This window comes from Pantherophis guttatus, chromosome 8, assembly GCF_059756535.1.
Source record: "Pantherophis guttatus breed Tessera chromosome 8, ASM5975653v1, whole genome shotgun sequence".
In the NCBI taxonomy this organism is placed as follows: Eukaryota; Metazoa; Chordata; class Lepidosauria; order Squamata; family Colubridae; genus Pantherophis; species Pantherophis guttatus.
The window spans coordinates 51,604,699-51,620,080 of NC_142070.1; the positions used below are offsets into that span (position 1 = coordinate 51,604,699).

The 15,382-nt window shown below is 38.2% G+C and overlaps 1 long non-coding RNA gene across 1 annotated transcript in view; it reads left to right on the plus strand.

Annotated features, from left to right (window-relative positions):
- LOC117654558 (uncharacterized) overlaps positions 1–14,874 on the plus strand; it is a 72,418-nt gene extending 57,544 nt beyond the window's left edge. Inside the window, exons 2-3 of the long non-coding RNA XR_004588324.3 lie at positions 1,417–1,472; positions 12,965–14,874. This is a non-coding gene — a long non-coding RNA (uncharacterized LOC117654558). The remainder of the gene's footprint in view (positions 1–1,416; positions 1,473–12,964) is intronic.
- Positions 14,875–15,382: the final 508 nt, after the last annotated feature.

A 15,382-nucleotide genomic window follows, 5' to 3' on the forward strand; every position in this document is an offset into this window, starting at 1 on the left:
TTTGAATTTTAAGTAAAGTTTTGAAGTGATTATTTTAATACGTGTTAAAATGTTTGTAAGAAAATATATAATTTAATTGTAAATTTTTTAAAAATTTTTTTACTACTTAACCCCCCCCCTCCTGCTTGTCCGCTATTTTTTGGAAGCAGACCTGGCAATCCTATGTACATGAGCTGTACATGGTTGAACTACATCTCTTTAGTCATTTTTGTCATATTTAATTCAGCAGCCCTTTTTTCATTAATCACTGTTCTACAGCTTCATTCATGTATTTTATCTTTTCTCTGAGGTGTTGCTGATATTCAGACAGTTGTAGTTCTATTATTTTCACTTGATTGTTCTGGTTGTGAGAGAAGTTCCTGTGAGAATAGTTCACATATGATTTTATAAAATAGGGTACCTTTTCACAAAATAAATTTTACTGACAAACATACGATACATCCATGCATTCATACACATACTTGTGGATACATGCATTCTTTTGTTGAATGAGAAGTGTATTTACAATTGTTTCAGCTGGAATTAGTATTCCTTAAATTGACATGGAAGAATTACTGTGCTTTTTCCCCTGAAAGAATTAAATTAAAATCATCTTCCTTTTTGTTTAATACAATAAGTGATAAATTTGTGAATCCTCTTTGAAAGTTAGAATTATAAATATAATTTTATTCTGAACTTCTGGTGTAGATTTAGTAACTGAGAAAAGAGTAGAGAGAGTATAACTGAAAGTATGCATGTTTTTTTTAATGATATTAAAAATATTAATTTAAAAAATATTCTGAAATAAAGGTAATGCTTTAAAATCCAGGGCAATGAAATGAGAAACTAGGATTGGTAGCTGACCTAGATTCACCTTTGTTTCTGTTAAATATTCTGATGAATATATATTATGGTAGCAGGCATTAATGAATAGGGACTAATAGGAAGGAAAAGCAACTTCCTGCTTAAAAGTACAAAATGTTTCTCTCAACCTAGGCAAATATGCAAATGAAAATTTGCAAATGTCATTCCTCCATTAAAATAAATTGGAAAATTCCTGTCTGAGAGAAAGATTTGTATGCAAAGATAAACGTATATACCTGAAATTAGTTACCAGATTAAAGTGGCAGGATTCTGTTCTTTTTTGCCCTTGAGAAATTTATATTACAATCTTTTTGGCAGATTCATAGACTTATTTTGACAATTATATCAGAAATAAAATGGAAGTGGAAAGGTATATAGATTAGTTTTATTTACCGTTAGATGAGGTGCTAGAAAAAATAATCAATCTGAAATGTATTGAAGTTTTCTGTCTAAATCAATACCAACAGAGTCTGTCTTGGCAATGATAAGGGAGATACTGTCTTCCCATGAGGCTAAAAGGAGAAGTCACAAGATGAAGCATAATCCAAAATTATCTACTTTTTTTTCCTATAGAATGAAACCTCAATCAAAGATCTTTGCACTTCAGATTATCTATACAACTGAAAAAGGTAACGAACTGTTCCTAGGACCTAGGACTTTTAATCAAATATTGACAGTGAGTTGTTTGAGTTGATAAAAAGAGATCTAACATCCAGGGTTCATGAGTTGAAGTTTAATGTAAAATGTATATAAATAACCTGGTATAGAAAGACTATATAAAATGCTAGGCACTACAGTATTAAATTTTGTTAGTATAAATCTATTATTTAAAGCTGAAAAAAGCCCATATTAGCATATATATTTAACTGAACTGTTCAAATGAATGGTTATTCTCTTCGTATAGGACACTACACATGAATAATTTAAGTGGTTCTGATGTGCACAAAATAAATATGCAGCTGAACAATTAATTTCATTGAATTCCAATTCCTGATAGTCCTAGGCACCAAGACCAATAAAGGGAGTAACAATTGAACAATATCCGGAGGCCCAAATAGCACATACCTGAAGTATGAAATGCTAAAAAGCATTTAATACACCATTTCTAGGCTATTCACCGTAATTATATAATTCAGCTATTTCTATAGTAACATAATATTTGTTTACATTAATCATATAACACTACAGTCATGCCTAAAAATATTATAAACCACTAATATGAATAGCTAGAATGTATTACTTAAGATATATTTTTCAAAATAAAATGTTATCTTTGCATACATACTGGATCCTAACATTTGGCAATTTTTTCACATAAAACATCTATCATTGTTTTGTATGCTACTGCAAAGCCATATTAAGTAAAACAGAAGATTTTCTGAAGGAAGTAAGAACTTTAATATTTACTATACTTTAATACAATGAGATCTTATAAAAATATAGATTGCTTGGATTTGAATTGGCATGGATATAGCTGTTTTCCAGAATTTCCTTCCGCAATATCTGAGTATTCTTTAAATATTGACTAATTTTAAAATTCTCAACATTGGTCATCCTGGATAGGGAATCCTGGGAACTGAATATATATGAAGAACCAACTGGGGAAGACTGTAAGATAAGGGCAGGCAGATTTTAATTGCTTACTTACTTACTTATTTACTTATTTATTTATTTTGTGTAATAGACTGACCATAAGCTTAACCCATCCGACCTTGCAGGGGGAAAGGAAAGTTAGAAATTTGAGTAACATGGTTACTTAGGATAGACAATCAAGAGAAAGAAGGAAGGCACAACATTTGTAATACATTTATTGGTACCATACCATATACATAACTGTAAAGATTCATTTATCATATCTGTATTGTGTTGACTTTGACATTGTTTGGCATTGCTCAAATCAATACTAGCTTCTTAAATATTAAAAAATCATTGTTCAATAAATGTCTGGCAATAATGGTTCTCTTTCTCTTCTATTGCTGTCCCCAGGTACTGTGATGCCTACTACCCAGACTTCTTTGTGTTTCTTATTGACAATGGTTAAGCCTGTGGGATTACAGGTCAGCTGCTTGTCAGTTTGAATTCTGAAGTTGCAAAGCATCTTAGCTTCTTCATTTTCTATTACTTTGTCCATTTTGTGGTTCCACCACTTCTTGCTTGCAGGCAAATCATAATTGTTGTTGATATTCCAATGAACCATTGTTGCTACTTTTTCATGCTATTGTTTGTAATCCATCTGTGCAATCTTTATGCAGCAGCTAACTAGGTGGTCCACTGTTTCTTCAGCTTCTTTGCAGAGACAGTATTTGCTGTCTGTTACTGTCTTTTCAATTCTAACTTTATATGCATTTGTTCTTAAATGTTGGTCTTGGGCAACCAGAATTATCCCATCTGTGTCAGGTCCCATAGATTCCTATCGGGACGCTGCGATTCTGGTGGGGAGGGGGCCTGGGTGCATTCTTTAGTTTAGAGCCTTTTTCCTGGAGCTTATCTATCCTATACTTTGATTTACTTTCTTGGGAATGTCAGCGGGAGGGCCATCTGTTTTGTCTCACCTCCGGAGCTACCAGCAACCGACACCTGAGAACAACTTCTTATTACTTTCTCAGCCTGCAATTCTCAAAACAACTTCGCACCTGTGGATTGGCCTATTCAACACCAGACTGAGGGGAGGAGTTTCTAACTGCTTTAACCTAATGGAATTGCGCAGGAATCTTCAGATTCTGCTTTCCTTGTCTTGCTATCACCTTTCTTTCAATAAAAGTTTCTTTTTGAAATGCTAAGTGCTTCAAGAGTTCTACTTTTTTGAGTAGAGGGAAGAGGCAAGTCTTACACTCTGCTTCTTTCTTCAAATTTCCTGCTCCTAGCTATTGCCAGGTCTTGTTCTCTATTTTGCCTGCTGTTTTTGGGGGTACTGCCCATTTAATATTTTGCCTTGTTATATCTCTTTTCTATTCTTCATTTGATCTTTTTGGTGTTCAATAAAACTTCATGATATACTAACTTCAGTGCATCTCCTTCATAGTTCTGATATTTTTCCAATGACTTTTTTTCTTCTTTATTCATTGGCATCCTTCAGTCTCAAGAGACTATGGTATTGTGCTCTGGAAAGAGGTCCTAAAAGAGCATCTAGTGTGACTAAAAAGGCCAATTCAAGAGTGGCAATCCCTTCCACACTGAGGGCAGATACATTCTGTCCCCTGCCCAGCCCCCAGATTTCGCTGGTTCCGGGACTGCCTCTTTACCTCAGCCTGCCAAACAAGTGTCTCTTCGAATTGGAGAAGGCCATGCTTCGTCTTTAGCCTCCAAGCTGAACGATCGGAGGTCAAGGTTTCCCAGTTGTTAATGTCCATTCCTAGGGCCTTTAGGTCCCTCTTGCAGATATCGTTAAATCGCAGCTGTAGTCTCCCTCTGAGGCGCTTTCCCTGCACTAATTCTCCATACAGGAGAACTTTCGGAATCTGACCATCAGCCATTCTCATGACATGCCCCAGCCAGCTTAGACATCGCTGTTTCAATAGTGTATACATGCTAGAAATTCCAGCACTTTCCAAGATTGCGCTATTTGGAACTTTGTCCTGCCAGGTGATGCCAAGAATTCGTCAGAGACAGTGCATATGAAAGGTGTTCAACTTTCTCTCCTGCCATGCGTAGAGGGTCCAAGACTCACTGCAGTACAAGAGTGTGCTCAGGACGCAGGCTCTATAGACCTGGATCTTTGTATGTTCTGTCAGCTTCTTATTAAGCCATACTCTCTTTGTAAGTCTGGAAAATGTGGTGGCCGCTTTACCAATATGTTTATTCAGCTCAGTATCTAATCTAATCTGATTGTTAGTCCAAAGTCTTGGCAGGCCTTGCTAAAACTGTCCATAAGTTGTTGAAGGTCTTCAGCAGAGTGAGCAGTGATGGCAGCATCATCAGCGAAGAGGAAATCTCATAAGCATTTCAGCTGGACTTTAGACTTTGCTCTCAATCTAGAGAGATTAAAGAGTTTTCCGTCTGATCTGGTCCGGAGATAAATACCCTCTGTTGCAGTTCCAAAAGCATGTTTGGACAGCAAAAAAGATCCTGAATAAAGTTGGCGCAAGGACACAGCCCTGCTTTACTTCAAATATCAAAGGAATCTGAAGTTAAGCCATCAAAAACTACAGTGCCCTTCATTTCATCATGAAAGACCTGATGTTGAGGAACTGAGGTGGACATCCAATCTTGGGGAGAATTTTATAAAGGCCATCCCTGCTAACCAAGTCAAAAGCCTTTGTAAGATCTATAAAGGCTACGAAAAGTGGCTGTCTTTGTTCCCTGCATTTCTCCTGCAACTGTCTAAGGGAAAATACCATGTCAGTAGTGGACCTGTTGGCTCGAAATCCACACTGTAATTCTGGATAGACTCTCTCTGCAAGTACCTGGAGCCTCTTAAGTACGACACGGGCAAGCACCTTCCCTACAACACTAAGAAGAGAGATGCCATGGTAGTTGTTACAGTTACCCCTGTCACCTTTGTTGTTGTACAGTGTGACAATATTTGCATCCTTCATGTCCTGTGGTACTCCACCTTCCCTCCAACAAAGACAGAAGATTTCATGCAGTTCAGTGGAGATGTTCTCTTTGCAGCACTTCAGAACTTTGGCAGGGATGTTATCTTTCCTGAGTGCCTTGCCAGAGGCAAGGGAATCCAGGGCCGTATTTAGTTCTTCTAAAGTTGGTTCAATGTCAAGCTCCTCCAAGACAGGCAGGCACTCAATGTTTTTTAATGCTTCTTTAGTTACCACATTTTCTCTGGAATATAACTCAGAGTAGTGCTGCACCCAGCATGCCATCTGCTGTGCTCGGTCCTGGATAACCTCACCTGTAACAGACTTCAGAGGGGCAGATTTCTTCTGAGTTGGACCTAAGGCCTGCTTGATGCCATCATACATCCCCTTGATGTTGCTTGTGTGAGCTGTTATCTGGATCCGAGAACAAAGCTGCATCCAATAATCGTTAGCACATCTCATGGCGGTCTGTTGGACTTTGCTACGAGCAGTTCACAGAACCTGTAGGTTGAGCTCACTGGAACAGGCTTTATATACAATTAGAGCTCTCTGTTTTTCTTCAATGGCTGGTGTCAACTCCTCTGAATGGGCTTCAGACCAATGTGCTTTCTTTCTGATCTCCTTACCAAATACTGACAAGGTGGTGTTATAAACAGTATTCTTGAAATATTCCCATCGTTCAGATGCATTTATTTCAGCTTGGCCTGGGAGAGTTTCCTTGAGTGCTTGTGCAAATTCCTCCACTTTGCCCTGATTGCGGGCCTTGTTGATGTCAATTTGTGGTCTTCCTTCCTTCTTCGAGTGATTTGTTTGCAGTTTTATTCTGCTGCACACCAAGGAGTGGTCTGTATCACAATCAGCACCCTGATAGCTGCATGTGATTGTAATATTGGGGAGGTTGGAGTGCCCAGTAAGAATCGAGTCAAGCTGGTGCCAATGCTTCGATCTTGGATGTCTCCAAGAGACTCTGTGTTGAGGCTTTGTTGTGTTTGTTTGTTTGTCAGCCTTCCATCCTTTCGAGGTAGGTAAAATGAGGACCCGGATTGTGGGGGCAATAAGCTGACTTTGTATAAAAAAGAACACCGCTTGGGGGGGGGGCAAAGCCCTACTAAGCAGGTATATACAAAAGTATGAATGCTATTGCTTAATGTATTGTAAGCCACCCTGAGTCTCCGGAGAAAGGGCGGCATATAAATCGAACCAATAAATAAATAAATAAACATATTTATTTATTTATTTATTTATTTATTTATTTATTTATTTATTTATTTATTAATCAAATTTCTATACTGCCCTAGTCCCGAAGGACTCAGGGCGGTGAACAGCCAAGATAAAATGCAAATAATACAAATATTAAAAAATCCCTTAAAATTATTAAATATTTTGGCCGAAACACGGATTAAAACACCCAATTTATAAAATCACAAATTAAAAATTTAAAAGAGGAGAGTATAAATAAATAAATAAATAAATAAATAAATAAATAAATAAATAAAGTATGTATTGCTAACGCAAAGACCATAGTAGCAGCAAAACTCCAGCAGTCATCGGCCATTTTTGTTCATCTTTCCGACGCTGAACTGACCTAAACAAGTGGGCCAAGAACTATAATCAGCTCCAACTCTGGCTTTAGAATTGCCAAGGATAAACAATGGTTCTTTCTCAGCGATTTTCTTGATAATAGCAGCCAGATCGTTGTAGAATTTGTCTTTGGATTCTACTGAAGATGATAATGTCAGAGCATATGCGCTAATAAGAGTAACCAGCCCTGCTGATGAGTGGAGCTGTAAGGACAGAAATCTTTCACTTCCTGCAGCAGGTGGAGTAATGGATCCTAGTAGGGTGTTTCTGACTGCGAAGCCAACCCCATATTCCCTAGACTCATTTGATGGTTTTCCCTGCCAGAAGAACGAGAAGTTTTTCTCCTTAATAGATCCCGAGTCTAACAGTCTTGTCTCTTGAAGGGCAGTGATGTCCATCTGCAGTCTGCTCAACTCCATGTCAATGGCAGCTGTTTTACGTACGTCATCTATCTCTTGTAAATCGTCAGAAAGGCTAGGGGTCATTGTCCAAACATTCCAGATGCCCAACTTTAGGGCTAAGGTTTTCTTCTGTTTGTTGCATGGTGCAAAGTTATCTATCTACTTGTCAGCTTTGACCCTCAACCCCACGCACCCTGTGAGATTAACAGACCGTGGCGGGGCAGCACCTTACTGGCTGGGAGCTGCCCAGTTTAAGGTGGGTGGTAGCTGCCCAATGAGGTACAATGACCTCTCCCACCAACGAAAGTGGCCCTTGGCGTCATGCTCTATGCCAATGAAGCAAAGACTTATAATCGGTAACTGCCACTTCCCATGTTGTTCCAATGCTGTATGCAAAGCTGGAGCGTCCTCTCCAGAGCACGAGGCCTAGGTAGATTAATATGGAGGATAGACTGTTACCCAAGCAGCAGATCCCCCCTCTCCACGTTGCTGAAATAGTCCAAAGGAACGGCAAAGCTGATTCGATTAGTTCCAGCTGCGTCGCAGGAGTTACCAGAACGTGATTGTACACAGTCACGAACTGCTTCTGGGACTCGGGCTCTGGATTTTGCCTCGAGGCAAATCCTTGCCTGAAGCCTTTTCCAGTAGTAGATACAGCCACAAGGCAGTGGAGGTTTGTAATCAGAGTTTCCCTTCTTCTAGAAGATGGTTTTGCCATTTTATCTGCCGTTGGGGCATAAAGCTCTCTTCTGCCATCAAAAACCATTGACCCCCTTCTCCTGTAACCCTGGAAAGGGGTCCTTATGAGGTTCTACCAGCCAGGCCAGCTGGTTTTTTTTAAGAGGTATTACTCCTCTAGCACTCCTCCTCACTCCAGGACTTCTGCTTCAGGTTTTGCCTCGAGGTTAACTCCTGAAGACTTTCCCATAGATTGGTATAGCCACAAGGCAGTGGAGATTTGAGATCGGAGTTTCCCTTGTCCTATATAAGTTGCCTTCCAAGGCTAGCAGACACCATCTAACTGGTTCTTCCCACGCACACAGCTAACAAGACTTCCCACTTACACTCAATCAAACAGCCACTCTCCCCTCCCCTTAGAAACAAGCAGATTCATTCATGAGGTGAACTGGAGCACCTTCCTCCCTGCAGTCACATTATTCACTCACTCAAACAGGCACCCCCCCGCTCCCTAAAAACAAGCAGATTTACCCATGAGGAGAGCTGGAGAACTTTCCTCCCTGCAGTCACATGATTCACTCACTCAAAGAGACACTCCCCTTCCCCCCTAAAACAAACAGATTTACCCATGAGGAGAGCTGGAGAACTTTCCTCCCTGCAGTCACATGATTCACTCACTCAAACAGACACTCCCCTTCCCCCTAAAAACAAGCAGATTTACCCATGAGGAGAGCTAGAGAACTTATTTAATGGTGTGGTGTATATGCAACATTCCATGCCCACCTATTTTTCAGTAGCCTGTCAATGACACTGTGTGGATGAAGGACATAATTCATTATCATTATTTTTCTGATTTTCTTATCTGGGACTTCTAGTTCCACTTGAGTTCAGTGCATCTAATGACTGGAATTGTCTAGGTGTTATATGTATTTTTTCACAAAAGTTGGACTTTAAGATTTTCTTCACTCTTGTGATGTATTCTGCACTTTGGTATGGCTAATGTTTTCAATTTGAAGGTTGCCTTGGTATTTGTAGGGATATTCTTCCTCTCGACTCTTGATATTATTTCTATCTCCTCCCTCCGCATTGCAAAAATGTCAGGTGGCAGGATGTGAAATGATGATAGCAGGATGGCAACCATGATAGGTAGCCTCACAGATATTTTTTTACATTTGATAGCCCTAGTCTGACTTATTTAGTATTGCTGACAGAACAATCAGTACTGTGACAAATAGTAAAAATAGTAATATTTAGAATGAATCTCCTTAAAAGATTCCTCTCTTAATATTAACCTCTTCCAACTGTGCCTTCCACTGTGCCATTGATCTTTGCACAAAGCTTCTGATGTTTATATAGACTCCCGTTATTTTGAGGCACTTATACAATGTGCCAGAGAATCAAATTCCTTTTTATATTTAATCCAACCTACATTCAAATTGGTCTCTCTTCTCTTGCATATTTCCAAAAGCATATTGTGAAGTAGGAGCTGATCTTTTGTTCTTCTGCTGTTTGGGTGGTTTCCTTTCTGTTCCGGTAAAAATAGCTTGATTTTAGCTGGTTGCTGCTGAACTGCATCAGCTACCACACCAGTTAGCAATTGGAAAGTTTTTGATAAACAGGCAACTGGCCTGTATTATTTGCGGCTGCCCCTTTTGCTGGATTTTTCATTATTAGGTAGTTTTGCAAGGTAGTAACCAATCTTCAATTTCACCTCCTTGCAGTATATAGTTAAACTGCTTGCCAATGAGTGGGAGTAGACCAGTCAAATGGTGCTGACCACTCCTTGATCTTCCTTGCCATTTTTTCCACCATTTCTGTTATTACAAGTTTTTTTTTTCATTTCAGCATCTTTTCTGTTCTTATCCATCTCCTTGATGCAAACTGTAATTTAACTTTCATATGATGTTTCCTCACTGTATAGAAGCAAATATGTGAACTAATATACAAGAAATATAATATTAGATCCAGTGATTTAATTGAAATTTAAGTGAAATTTCAGCAAGGAGAAAATATTCCTTGTAGGAGTTCTTCAAAATAAACACAATTCAACAAAATTTGAATTCTTGTATGTCTCCACAGTTTTGGTTCCAATTGTTAATGGGGGCAGTTGTTATTAATTACAAATAGTGAACTCATGACCAATAAGGTAAAGGTTCCCCTCGCACAAGTGTGCTAGTCGTTCCTAACTCTAGGGGGCGGTGCTCATCTCTGTTTCAAAGCCAAAGAGCCAGCGCTGTCTGAAGACGTCTCTGTGGTTATGTGGCCGGCATGACTAAACGCCAAAGGTGCACGAAATGCTGTTACCTTCCCATCAAAGGTGGTCCCTATTTTTCTACTTGCATTTTTTTACGTGCTTCCAAATTGCTAGGTTGGCAGAAGCTGGGACAAGTAACAGGAGCTCACCCCATTACATGGCACTAGGGATTCAAACTGCCGAACTGTCTACCTTTCGATCGACAAGCTTAGCATCTTAGCCACTGAGCCACCGCGTCCCTCTAATGACCAACATGACCAATAAAAGGGCATAATTTCACACCATTCAGAATTGATATTCTTTATCACAGCTAAGATAAAGAAATGCAACATTCTTCCTTATCCATTTTTCCATGTGATATACAAAGTCTTAGTGCTCTGAGCTGGTTTGAGGACTGACAGATCATATACTTTCTTGTTGCATGGTTTTAAAAGATTTTAGAATTGGAGATTACTAGGTATGTTAGAAACAGGGAAGATGGAAGGAACAGAGAAGTTGTGAGAATGTTCTTGTGAAGCATCAGCTTTAGATTAGCCTGAGCCCGAGTTCCTCCAATTTATTTTTATTTATTTTATCACATTTTGAAATTATCCATCCGTCTCACAATGGGAGAGATCTTCCACTCTTTATCAAAAAGAAAAAGTTGAAAAACAACATATGTTTTTTGAGGAAAAGACTTCAACTGGTAGTTTCTTTAAGATAGCAGAAAGATGTTACTAAACAAGCATATCTTTAAGCTTATTGACGAATGATTTATAACTCCTGCAATCTTGTGATTATTGTTGAAACTATTGTTGAAACTGTATACAAAATTGTATATGAGCAGCCCTATCTCATTGAGTACTGGTGCTTGATTTTGGTTTCTATCCCACTCACATCTTTCCTCTGCACAAAATAAACATTTGCATTCTCTACTCTGTGTGCATTGATTGGCTATTTGCACGCTGGCACATTTCAGGGATAACAACAAGAGGAATATACTAACATATTTCAAGAATGTCATAAAATAAGGAAACTCCTAGGTCCGTGATGGCGAACCTATGGCACGTGTGCCACAGGTGGCACGCGGAGCCATATTAGTGGCCATGACAGCTCAGCTCTGGGACGCATGCCCGCGCCGGCCAGCTGATTTTCGGGCCTTCTGGGCCCACCAGAAGTAGGGAAACAGGCTGTTTCCTGCCTCTGGAGGGCCTGGGGGGGGTGGGGAAGGCCCGTTTTTCTTTCTTACCTGGCTCCAGATCCTCTCTGTGTATCTGGGAACAGCGAAAATAGCCTTTCCCACTCCCTTGGAGGCCCTACGGAGGCTGAAAGGGCCCATTTCCCCACTCCCGGTGGTACAGGAAGTGACTTTTTTCCTGTCCCCAGCCTCCAGAGACTCCTAGAAAGGCTCCTAGAGACTCCTAGAGAGGCTCCTAGAGAGGTTCTGGAGGCTGGGACAACAAAAAATGTCACTTCATGTCCCACCGGGAGTTGGGAAATGGGCCCTTTCAGCCTCCGTAGGGCCTCCAAGGGAGTGGGAAAGGCTGTTTTCGCAGTTCCCAGATACACAGAGAGGATTTGGAACCAGGTAAGAAAGAAAAACGGGCCTATCAGGCCATCATGTGCCAGGAGCGAGGGGGAGGGGGTTGCACACACATGCGCGTGGGCACGTGCGCGCATGACCCTCCCCGCCCCCCCCTCTCCTGGCACGCGATGGCAAAAAGGTTAGCCATCACTGTCCTAGGTGATTGTGTTGTAAGTGGTTCCTGTCATCAAATTATCTCAGGCTGATGACTTTGAATGGCATAAAAGGCAGTAAATATTTATTTAATTCAGTTTTAATATTTTGGGGTTTAAGGGAGGGAGTATATCTTTTAAGAAACAAAAATATCTCCCATAACTGCTATATATTTTGATTTGGCATGTTGTGTCCCTTTGTTACTTATGTTCATTAAGCCTTCCCTAACTATTTCGTTGAAGGAAAAAGAATACAAACCCTTAACCTTTTCACTAAGAATCTATTTTCCATGCAAAAGGAGAGACTGTCTTGCTTACAACAGATCTACCTTGAAAGAAAGAAATGTTTCTGCTGTGAATACAATAATACTGCGGAAATACTGAATTCACATGGAGTAATACAGCATTTACTCCAATTGAGATGCTATTTTTTGAAAGAAAAATGGGGTTTTCTCAGTCTTTAAAAGATTACATTAAAAAGAAGTTTCAATAGAAACATCTTTCTTGCACCTGCAAAATCAGTCACATCTGCTAAAATCCCAACTACTATATAATTACAGAGAAGACATAATTATATTAATTTGGCATTTATATATGCCTAAGCTTTCCCATTCTTATTTATTTGTAGCAGGAAAGAAAACTTTTTCAGAAATATATATTTTCACATTATAGTGGTTAATAATTAAATCCTCTGGAATATTTTCCAGCAGAGGATAGTAGGTTAAGACAATCTGACTCCTAGGGATTAAATCCTAGTAATTATAAATAAGAATTTTTCTGCAAACCTACTTCTTTCAAGTATCACAGACCTTATCTGAATATATTGTTTTAAAATATATTTTCTTTCCTAATCATTTTGCTCTACAAATGGTTAATTATTCTATATTTTCAGATTTCATCTAGCAGTTTCAAGGGATTTGTCTTTCAACTTGCAATAAAATAATTATTTTTTTTCCTAGCTGGTGTTTTGATGGCTATCATGAGTTCTTCAAGCTCGTCAAATCAAGACAGCTGCTCCGAACCTCTTCTTTCAAGATGGCTGCTGCACGATAAGAGTTTTGTTTTCTCTTACCGACAATCTGCTGATTTCACGGCTAAAGCTGGTTCTTTGGCAGTGCTGTTCCCTGGTTCAGAATGGAAATATATAGGAGTGACCCAAGATGACTTTTGGATGATCATGGACCCAATCGGCAAGTTTTTTTTTTTTTAAGATTCCAATTTCCTCTGGAAGCAATTGAAAAGTCATTGGACGTATCTGTCTTCCTGTTAAATAGTTTGTTTTCTAAGCACGCCGAAATTTTAACTTTTACTTTTTGACTTCATTGCTTTATTTTGCTTATTGTTTTAAAAGTTGATTAATGATTGGGTGCTGATTTATTTCAATCCTTTGCTGGACTCTAATTGTTTTTTCTCTTTTTTCTGTTGATATATGTTGTTCTGGATAATCTCTGTCCCTTCTGTATCGAAAGCATGGCAATGTTCAGGATGGTGGCAAAGAGTTCCCACTCTCACCACTGGATTTTGTACTTTTTGAATTTGCAAAACACGTGGACTTTATTTCCATTGAACGTTTCTTATAATCTTGGATTAAAATATAAAGGCAAACATATTTTTTTTTATTCTTTGTCCCTGGCTAAATTTCACAGATTAAGATGACTGAACAATCTCTGAAAACTAAGAAAAGAAAGTGGGGAGATGTGCAGCTTCTAGCTCTCTCGAAAGCTTAATCAAACTATAATAACTAAAAGAATGTTAAAATTTGAAGCTTTATTTTTGGGTGTGGATGAAGATATACAAAAGGACTTTGTTCCAGTTCCAGATCAAAGAGATAGTTTCACAACTGGAGAACCAGCAAAGTGGATTTCATCTGCTGTTATGAAGTTTAACCTGCATATTCTTTCAACATTATGGTTTTGATTAGAAAGGAAATGGGCAGATTACACATCACTAGGAAGTCTGAGGAAGACTGGACAGATTTATTACAGTTAATTGGCAATTACTTCTGCTTGCACTTTGATTGGAAGATAGATGTATTTTGGAGACTGAATTTAATTTTGTTTAATATTTAATTAAACAATTGACTAGAGATGATGTGAAGAAACAAGCATGGATATATGATCCAAGATTATTTATTTATAACATTTGGAATGATTTAGGAGCTGTGGTAGCGCAGTGGTTAGATTAAAGTATTTCAGGCTAACTCACTGCTCACTGCCAGGAGGTTGATTCTGACCGGTTCAAGGTTGACTCAGCCTTCCATTGTTCTGAGGTTGGTAAAATGAAGACCCAGATTGTTAAGGGCAATATACTGACTAAGTAAACCACTTAGTGAGGGCTGTAAAGCACTATGAAGCTGTATATAAGTCTAAGTGCTATTGCTATTGCTATTTGGGATAGATAAGATGTGGTAAATTTTCTATCACTGGATTACAATAACAGCTTGTTAACAGAGAGTTTTGAAACTTTAATTTTAATTTGTTTCACTAATATTGTTTTTCCTGTTAATTACTTAGTGATTAATATAACATATAGAAGACAGGTCAAAAAGCTGCAAATAGATTCAGTAGTTTAAAATTTTTTGGAGGGCTTCTTTTACAAGGGGTGGGAACCAATGTTGTAGTAATATATTAATCAGTATTCAATTAGAGGGGATAATATATGTATAATGTCTTTTTTAATGTACCTTTTTATTGTTGATTGTTTTGTTTTTTGTGCTTTTTTTTCTTTTTGTCCTTTTGGATTTATTTTTTTTTTTTTTAGTTCTGTATTGTGTATTTTAACTTTGGTTTGAATAAAATAAATATATATTATAATTTTAAAAAGCAGCTGTTCCATATATCCTTTAACAATTCTTAAACTAAACCTCAGAAGCAAGAACTAGTGATTATATAACTATTTTTTTATTTTTAAACCTTTAGTTTAATTTTATATCACCAGTACTATTTCTTCAAATAATTACCTTATTTATTTAAGAACATTTATATCTGTTTCTATTGATTTATAACATAACAGATGTTAATTAATCATTCTTTAAAACAAAATCTCATACATTACTACTGGTTGTTCATTTCTTCTTTTATTTATTAGCAATGGCATTACAAATTATTTAAACTACAGGCTGAAGCACATAAATTCTGTAAAGGACTAGGGACATCCTGGTGAGTTCCAATTGTGTACTATCCCAATGTAGCCCAGTAACTGCCTCCATGAACTATTTGACTTTTTGTTGAAGTCATGACTAATACTCTTAGGCTCTGCATAATAGATTCTATAAATTTTAAATTCTTAAATTGATTGGTTGCAGCAGAGGGGTCGGGAAAGGAAACTTATCCGGGGAACAGGGGGGCAACAGGAAGGGCAATGAAATTGAAATAATG